The 9,038-nt window shown below is 41.7% G+C and overlaps 1 long non-coding RNA gene across 1 annotated transcript; it reads right to left on the bottom strand.

Moving 5' to 3' along the window:
* Positions 1 to 2,635: 2,635 nt before the first annotated feature.
* Positions 2,636 to 5,327, bottom strand: LOC123140852 (uncharacterized). The gene is made up of 5 exons (XR_006470077.1): positions 4,581 to 5,327; positions 4,428 to 4,498; positions 4,266 to 4,340; positions 3,918 to 4,181; positions 2,636 to 3,831 (listed from the first exon to the last, which is right to left on the bottom strand). It is a non-coding gene; the product is annotated as an uncharacterized lncRNA (long non-coding RNA).
* Positions 5,328 to 9,038: the final 3,711 nt, after the last annotated feature.

Raw genomic sequence — 9,038 nt, 5'->3', positions numbered from 1 at the left:
ATGAGGACATCAATACCATTGTTACATCCACAACCCTTGCTGCTATACATACTGGACCAATTACTAGAGCTCGCGCACGCCAATTGAATTACCAGGTACTTTCGTTTCTTGGTAACGATTCTAATGTTCATGAGAATATGATGATGCCTAAATCGGATACATTTGTTTTGCTTACAAATGAAGGGCCTAGCTTGGACAAGAAAGATGAACCTTGGAGCAAGATCAAGCATGGAGATGATGGCATGCGCAAGGGGAACAAAAACGGAGTTACAAGTGATGATTTTAGGACTTTGAAGCCACCATAACGAGTGCAAGAAGCCTTGGACAAAATATAAAAGATGCCACTTCATAAATTTCGTCCAGAGGCTATTCTAGGTGCCGCGTCACCTTATTATTGGGCCAGGCCCATGTAATTTTGAAATACTTGATTATAGGCTATTTTAGAGTCTGTATGTGTGGGGAAACAAGAGTTAGGATTAGTTTCGGACCCCTCCTCCAAGGGCCACGAAATTCCCCCCTCTTCCTCCATATATACAGCCCTTAGGGCATCGTTTAGACTTTGGGTTTTGTTTACATTAAAATTTCGGCATTGCTGCAACTTCACATACTTCATTTGTGTTTAACGAGCAGACCAAGACGTCACAGAACCCCACTTGATCAATAAAGCTTTCCTCTTTATTCGCAATATCCAGATTGCACTTTCAGTTTCTTGCTTGTTCTTCGTTTGCTTACAGGAAATAGACCCTCGTGGTCATGTTGATCATGCTCCAGCGTGGTCAATAACATCTCGGAGTTGGTTTAGCGATTGCTAAGGCGCGACATCCTCGCACGTTCGTAGTCGGATCGTCAAAGTCTACTCCACCATAAACGATAGCCACCATCTCATCGAAAGACGGGACACCTTTACCTCTATCAAGTGGTATCAGATTTCTAGGTTGCTCAGTGAGATTTTATAGTTTTTGTAGTTTAGATCGAGTACGTTCTTCATACCTACAGTCCACGAAAAAGCCATAAAATTTTAGGGTTAGTTCATCATATCCGGACCAGTCTGAGCCTTTGCATAGTCTTTTCAGTATTTTGCTTTGTTGAATTTGCGGTTGCATCGTCGTGTCAAGTTGCTGGTCTTAGCGTCTAGTCTTTTAGAGTTTAGAGTTCTGGTCATAAGTTGTCACGCCGCTGCCGCACCATCATCATCGCCCCTGCCATCTACCACCACCACTTATCCGCCACCGCTCTGCATCCATATACCACCACCGATCCGTATCCATATACCACCACCGCTGCCATACACTACCACCGCGACTATATCCTACCACCATATATCCACCACCAATTCACCACCAATCCGAGTTCTTCTCATATTAGGTTTGTTTTCGAGATCCATCTATTTTCCAGTTCGTGTTTCATTGCCTGAGTAGGTTTCGGAAACAAAAAAAAAGTCTGGAGACCCCCGGGCAGTTTTTAGGCCAAAATTTCAGCGATCAAAAATATTTTTTTCCTATCCTATTTTTAGGTCCCAGGGAGCATTTTGAGACACTTGCCATTATAATGATCTTTTGTCGCACTTTTTCGTCGTCGCTGCCCTGATTTCCGACAAAAAAATTAGTCAAAAAACATTCGTGCCTATCCTGTTAATTTGACTTGGGAAAAGTTTTGAGACACTCGCCATTATAGTTATTTTTCACAAAAAAGATGAGCGCAAAAAAAGAGCGCCAAAAAATAGCGGAAAAAATCAATTCCCAGAGTGTGTTTTTCCCTTGTTTACGTGTTGCGCCGTGATTTTGTTAGTGTTCTAGGCTCGCGTCTCTAGTACAGTCTAGCCTAGGACCAGCACAATACCGTCGTTGAGCGTTTATTCAACTTTGCATCTCTGAATTGATTATTGCTGACCCTTTTTGCTACCATATTGTAAGCCTTCCCAGCTCCACGTACATCTATGTCATGCGTTGGACTCTCCCTGGTAATCGCTCTATCCAAGCTTTTAGAGTTTTGGCTACAACGGTTGCCAATCACCACCTGCTGCTAGGTAAGAACTGGTAAGAAGTTGAGATTTGCTTGACGGATTTGTGACACACCGCCACATTCTAGTAGTTTGTAGGTTCCTGTGTGTTTCTATTGCTGCTAGCCATGGCAGGACCACAAGCCAACGAGATTGACTGGGAGAACATGACGAAGAAGGAGCTTCATGATAAACTAGTGGATGGGGCACCACCTGGTGGCGCCTCTTAAGGCGAAACTATGCGCACTAATCTAGTTGTCGTATTTGTTAATGTGTATGTATGATATTTGTTAACATGATGTGTGACTTAATACTAATCTTGCTAGTGCATTTGTTAACATCGGTATCCAGTTCAAATGAGCGTCAATTGCTAGAAAAGGAATACATGGAATATTACTTGAGCGGCAGATGGTGCGGTCCCTGGTAGGTTGACGTCAGGGGAATGGATAGCTTTGTAATACCACTTAAAGTAGTATGTCGCTTCTTCTTGAAAATGATAGATACGTCAAAGTAGAGTGTTATGAAATACATGTAACTATAGAATGAAATAAATGGAGATAATAGAACAAGTACAAAAAGTGTAGGTACAACAGTAATCTGCATATTGAGATCTACTCCTATAAGAAAAATGCCAGTCAACAATATCATCTGAAAAAATAGCATGAACAACTCCTAGATCAAGCATCTCAATGAGCATGAATGTATATTTACACCAGCTAAAGCAAATGGATGCTCCCAAATCTCAATGAGCAGTAGAAAAAGGTGAGTACATTTTTTTTGTACAGGCACAATTCAGAACGTCAGCTTGAGGCATGAAACTGAACAAAAAAGCACATTGTTAAGAGGGGAATGAGAGAGATAGCAATTTCTAGCAGAGAATCAGAGATGGAGAGAAAAGGTTGCATCATCTGTAAGCTGCATTAAATCAGTAGTAGTTCAACATCATTTCCACAGAAATAGTGGCAGAAGAAACAGGATAGCAGCTTCCTCTTCTTGCTAACTTGTACTCCCTCCGTCCGGTGAAGAGTGTACATCTAGGACAAATTATGGAGTGAAGTAAAAAATGCATTGGAAAGGTGCAAGCCATCATCTCTCCTCTTGAATTACCCAACCCTCAATGAGCTAATTGCATGTAGAAATTAAGAAGACCATGTGTAGAATGTTATTGATCTTGATTACCATGTGATGAGAGAGAAGTATTTTTTTTCCACTTTAAAGTGCATTGGGAAGATAAAAGTACACTCTTTTGTGGATAAATTTTAAAGTCAAATGTACACTCTTCATCAGATGGAGGGAGTAGTTACCAATTTATTGTACAAATGCTTTCTATGTACATATTTAGATGTCATTTTGTCGCTATTTATAAGGATTTCAATTTTTTTTTCCTTTATGGCTTTATGCAAAGAAAGATAATCTAGACCTATGTTCTGTTCCTATTCTAGTATTATGTATGAATAAGCTTACTTTACCATTGTGAAGAAGGTGTTGTATAGAGCTTCAGATGATGATGGTACTACACATTCATCTATCTTAGCCCCAAATTTACTACTTATTGTTAGGGAATACTCCATTTCTTCCTCTGTAGGACACCAAACTTTCAATAAAGCAATAATTTCGGATCTTGTATATTTTGCTAAGTCCCAACCTAGAAAGGAAAAATATCTTTAGACTATTACTAATAGCAAAAGGAGTTCTTTTAAGATAATAACAAAATATGCCCCGAGGCCCAGAAAAGTCAAGTGTGAGGGATTGTGAGGACTGAGCAGGAAGACAAACCGGAGGATTTTCTCATTGCCATATCGACGACGTCCACTCGAGCCTAATTTCAATATCTGCAATTAACAAAAGGATTTGGCCAGATGGGAATAGGTTTCTATAAAAGGACAAGAGAAAGCTTATATGACAAGCCAGATCTCACCTTTACGGTTGATACAATAGGACGACTGAGCATAATATTTCTCCGGATCCTCGTCTCTAAACCTATTGGCGAAATATTGCGCTTCTCCAGATCGCGCCCAGCCGCCGCGCAGGATTCCTTTGCGGCCCACGGTCTCAGCATGCCGCTCTCCTCTCCTCGTCTCTCCCTTCGTCTCCTCCGACGGCTACCACACCCGGCCGTGCCCTCCTTCGTCGCCCGCAGTCATGCCTTCGTTGTAATCATCGCTCGCATAGCATATGAAGGCTTACATACATGCAAACACAGTTATATATTACTTAGACAAATGAATTATTGCAAAGGGATTATCAGAGTGGGTGGAAACCTTACGCCATATCAACTGTTCGCTCCTTCTCCTGAGGAGCAAGAGCCTTCAATGGTAAAAAATGAACTTTCACCTTGTTTCTGTAATTACAGCATTAACAAATGAATTGCTGGTACATGGAGACTGAGCAAAACAATCTTAACAAATAATAGGGGAGAGGAAGATACCATGTAATGTCCTGCCATATATTCAACAGTGCACCAAACAAAATAGTTGAGTCGTACACAACTAATCATACCTGAAATTGTCCAAACCACTAGAGTTGCTTTAATATTCTGTACTATTTAGTTGTAAAATAAATATGTTCAAAGAAAGCAAACCTTTGACCATTTTCCTATTGGATCCAGACTAACACCCCTTGGAATAAGAGCAGCAACAAGATCCCTTCTACGGGTGTGCAAACCCCACAAACAAGATAAAGAGAGAGAATGCTTAATAAGGCAGTGATGAATTTACAGCAGAGATAACTATAAAATCATCGGTGCCATGTACATACATCAAGAAATTGAGTTAATGTGGTTTTAATTTTAGTGTATTTGTACGCAAGCTCACAGGGGGTCTTTTTCCAAATGATTCAATCAAGTAATTCAACAACCTCAACAGCTGGGAACATCTGTACGAGACAAAGAATGTTCACAACAACAACTAAATCATGAAAAAAATGAATAGTGCTGGCCACACAATTTGTAAGTACTAATCTGACACAGCTGGATCACCACAACTCAAACAGAAATAAATAATGGTATTGGATATATGATGAGACAATCACCGAACAAGATGAGAGAGAGAGAGAGAGAGAGAGAGAGAGAGAGATGGACCTGTCCGTGGCTAGCTCGGGCACGCAGCTGACGACGCCTCCTTCCTCTCGCTCATGGACCACAGTGGAGGAGGCGCGGACGACCGCATCGACCCCGTCCTCCTGTTGCTTCCTCGGGACGAGAGCTTGTGGCGCCGCCCAGCTTCTCGTTCTTGTCGCCGCCTTGCGGATGGGGCCATGGGAGGAGCAGCGCCGCACCAAGAAAGGAGATGAGGAGACGGAGGAGCCGCCGCCGCCGCAGAAAACTGGGCTCAGGAAGAAAAGGGAGGTGGAGAGGACGTGGGCGTGGGCCTCGATGTCTGTGGGCTGTTGCCTTCCTATTCCTTGTCTCTTAAGTTTCTCCAATCTCTTTACGTGCGGTAATATCTTGTGGAGGTGCTATCCAGCAACGTTTTCTCTCTTCCTTGACACAGTGAAAGTCAGCCTCCAATGACGACGTGGCATGCCCCAGCGAGCTCCTAGACCCTCGCTCTTGGAGAGTGTAATTTCAGCAAATGTTGAGTCAACAGGTGGAAGATGTCATGGCCAGCTTTGGAAAGGCACTTGAGAGGATTGATGACGTTGAGAAGACAATTGTCACCAAGTTGGACGCCAAGTTCGATGAAGTACTCGCACATCTTCCACAACCATCACCTGCATCTGCTACACCATTACAACAACAACACCAACACCAACACCAACACCAACACCACCACCACCACCACCACCACCACCACCAACAACAACAACAACAACAACAACAACAACAACAACAACAACCTTCACGTCGTGAAACAGCCCTCCGCCGAGCAGGCCGTGTTCCTCTTGAGCCACGACAAAATTCTGGTGCCGCTGCTACGGCTGTTGATGCTTCTGTAGCTCCTGCTGCTACTGTAGAGGTGGATGACTATTAAGAGGATGAGGTTGACCAAAATCAGAGCTATGTGCAACCACCAGCATCACCACCATCAGATCGACCTCATGCATATAATCGCAACGATAGAGCTGCACCACCACCTCAGGTACGAGATTATGACCATATTCCTAAATTAAAATTGAATATCCCATCGTTTGAGGGTAGATACATTCCTGATGTATATCTTACTTGGGAGTTAGAAACTGAACAACGTTTCACATGCTTACAGTATCCTAAGGATAGACGTGTTGATGCTGCTGTTTCTGAATTCACTAGTTTTGCTTCTGTTTGGTGGTTTCAACATTGTAGATTATATCATGATAATATCCCTACTACTTGGGCTGCTTTGAAAACTGCTATGCGTACTCGTTGTGTTCCACCATATTATCAGCATAGATTACTTCAAAAACTTCAGCATTTGAGACAAGGAAAAAATTCTGTAGAGGAGTATTATCAGGAATTACAAACTGGCATGATTAGATGTGGTATTGTTGAGGATAATGAAGCTATGCTTGCATGTTTTATGGGTGGATTAAATAAAGAGATTCAGACCATTCTTCACTCGTTTATTTCATCTTGCTTGCAAAGATGAACGTGAAGTGCAGGATCGATAGGCATATTTTTCTGCAGGTCGATCTTCATCATGGACACCACGTACATCCTCTACTCCCACATGTCCTACTGCAGCACCACTGACTTCAGCCGCCAATTCCAACCGAGATACAACAAAACAGGCACCATCACCACCATCTTCTAGGAGTACACCTTCCGGTCCCGCACAGAGCTCTTCTTCATCCATGGCATCAACAGGGCAAACACATGATATTATTTGTCGTCGTTGCAAGGGTGGAGGTCATTATGCGAGAGAATGCCCATCTAAGCATGTGATGATTTCTACTGAGGATGGTGGATATGAGTCCACTAGTGACTATGACGAGGAGACTTTGGCTCTTATTACAAGTGAAGAACACGGTGGAGATGATTCTGATCATGAGACGCAATACATGGCTGCTGAAGATGCTGGCATGTATGAAAGTTTAGTTGCTCAACGTGTTTTGAGTGTGCAGGTCACACAAGCTAAGCAAAATCAGAGGCATAATTTGTTCCATACAAAGGGAGTTGTGAAGGAACGTTCTGTCTGCGTCATCATAGATGGAGGGAGCTGCAGCAACTTGGCTAGCATGGAGATGGTGGAGAAGCTCTCTCTCACCACAATACCACATCAGCATCCTTACTACATCCAATGGTTCAACAATAGCGGCAAGGTTAAGGTAACACGTATTGTTCATGTGCATTTTAGTGTCGCTACATATGCTGATTTTGTTGATTGTGATGTGTTACCCATGCAAGCATGTTTCTTATTACTTGGTAGACCATGGCAATTCGATAAAAATTCGGTACACATGGTAGAAACAATCATTATACTCTTGTTCATAACGGTAAACATATTACTTTGCTTCCTATGACTCCTGATTCCATTTTGAAAGATGATATTAATCGAGCTAGTAAAGCAAAACAGGAACAAAATAAGAGTGAAAATCAGATAGTGGCAAAAGAATTTGAGCAACAAATGAAACCTAATAATAAACCATCTAATGTTGCTTCTGAAATTAAATTGAAATGTGGATATTTACTTGCCACCAAATCTAATATTGATGATCTAGATTGCAGCAAATCTGTTTGCTATGTTTTTGTGTGCAAGAGGCATTATTTTCATTCAAGGACGTGCCTTCCTCTTTGTCTCCTGCTGTCACTAACATTTTGCAGGAGTTTGCTGACGTCTTTCCACAAGACGTGCCACCGGGATTACCACTTATTCGAGGGATTGAGCATCAGATTGACTTAATTCCCGGTGCATCACTACCCAACCGTGAACCATACAGTACCAATCCAGAGGAGACGAAGGAGATTATGAGTCAAGTACAAGAGCTGCTCGACAAAGGTTATATCGGCGAATCTCTTAGTCCTTGTGTTGTTCCTATTATACTAGTGCCAAAAAAGTACATCGCGTATGTGTTGATTGTAGAGGCATTAATAATATTACTATTCGTTATCGTCATCCTATTCCGAGGCTAGATGACACTTGATGAATTGAGAGTGGCTCTACAATATTCTCCAAAGTTGATTTGCATAGTGGATACCATCAGATTCGTATGAAATTGGGAGATGAATGGAAAACAGCATTCAAAACTATGTTTGGATTATATGAGTGGTTAGTCATGCCTTTTGGGTCAACTAATGCACCTAGTACTTTCATGAGATTAATGAACGAAGTTTTACGTGCTTTCATTGGACGATTTGTGGTAGTCTATTTTGATGATATACTGATTTATAGCAGATCTTTGGAGGAACATTTATGTGCTATTTTTATTGCTCTACGTGATGCATGTTTGTTTGGTAACCTTGGAAAGTGCACCTTTTGCACCGACCGAGTATCTTTTCTTGGCTATGTTGTTACTCCACAGGGAATTGAAGTTGATAAAGCCAAGATTGAAGCTATTGAGAGTTGGCCGCAGCCCAAAACGGTCACACAAGTGAGGAGTTTTCTTGGCCTCGCTGGTTTCTATAGGCGTTTTGTGAGAGATTTCAGCACCATTGCTGCACCTTTCAATGAGCTCACAAAGAAGCCTTTTGTTTGGGGTACTGCACAAGAAGAAGCCTTTGCGGTATTGAAAGATAAGTTAACACATGCTCCTTTACTCCAACCTGATTTTAATAAGACTTTTGAGCTTGAATGTGATGCTAGTGGAATTGGATTAGGAGGTGTGTTATTACAAGATGGCAAACCTATTGCGTACTTTTCTGAAAAATTGAGTGGGCCTAGTCTGAGCTATTCTACTTATGATAAAGAATTATATGCTCTTGTTCGGACCTTAGAAACATGGCAACATTATTTATGGCCCAAAGAATTTGTTATACATTCTGATCATGAACCTTTGAAACACATTAAGAGTCAAGGAAAACTGAATCGTAGACATGTAAATGGGTTGAATTCATTGAGACTTTCCCTTATGTCATTAAACACAAGAAGGGTAAAGAAAATGTTATTGCTGATGCATTGTCTCA

Source organism: Triticum aestivum, chromosome 6D (assembly GCF_018294505.1).
Source record: "Triticum aestivum cultivar Chinese Spring chromosome 6D, IWGSC CS RefSeq v2.1, whole genome shotgun sequence".
NCBI lineage: Eukaryota > Viridiplantae > Streptophyta > Magnoliopsida > Poales > Poaceae > Triticum > Triticum aestivum.
Note: the sequence above shows the minus strand (reverse complement) of the source record. Positions and strands in the feature narration are given on the sequence as shown.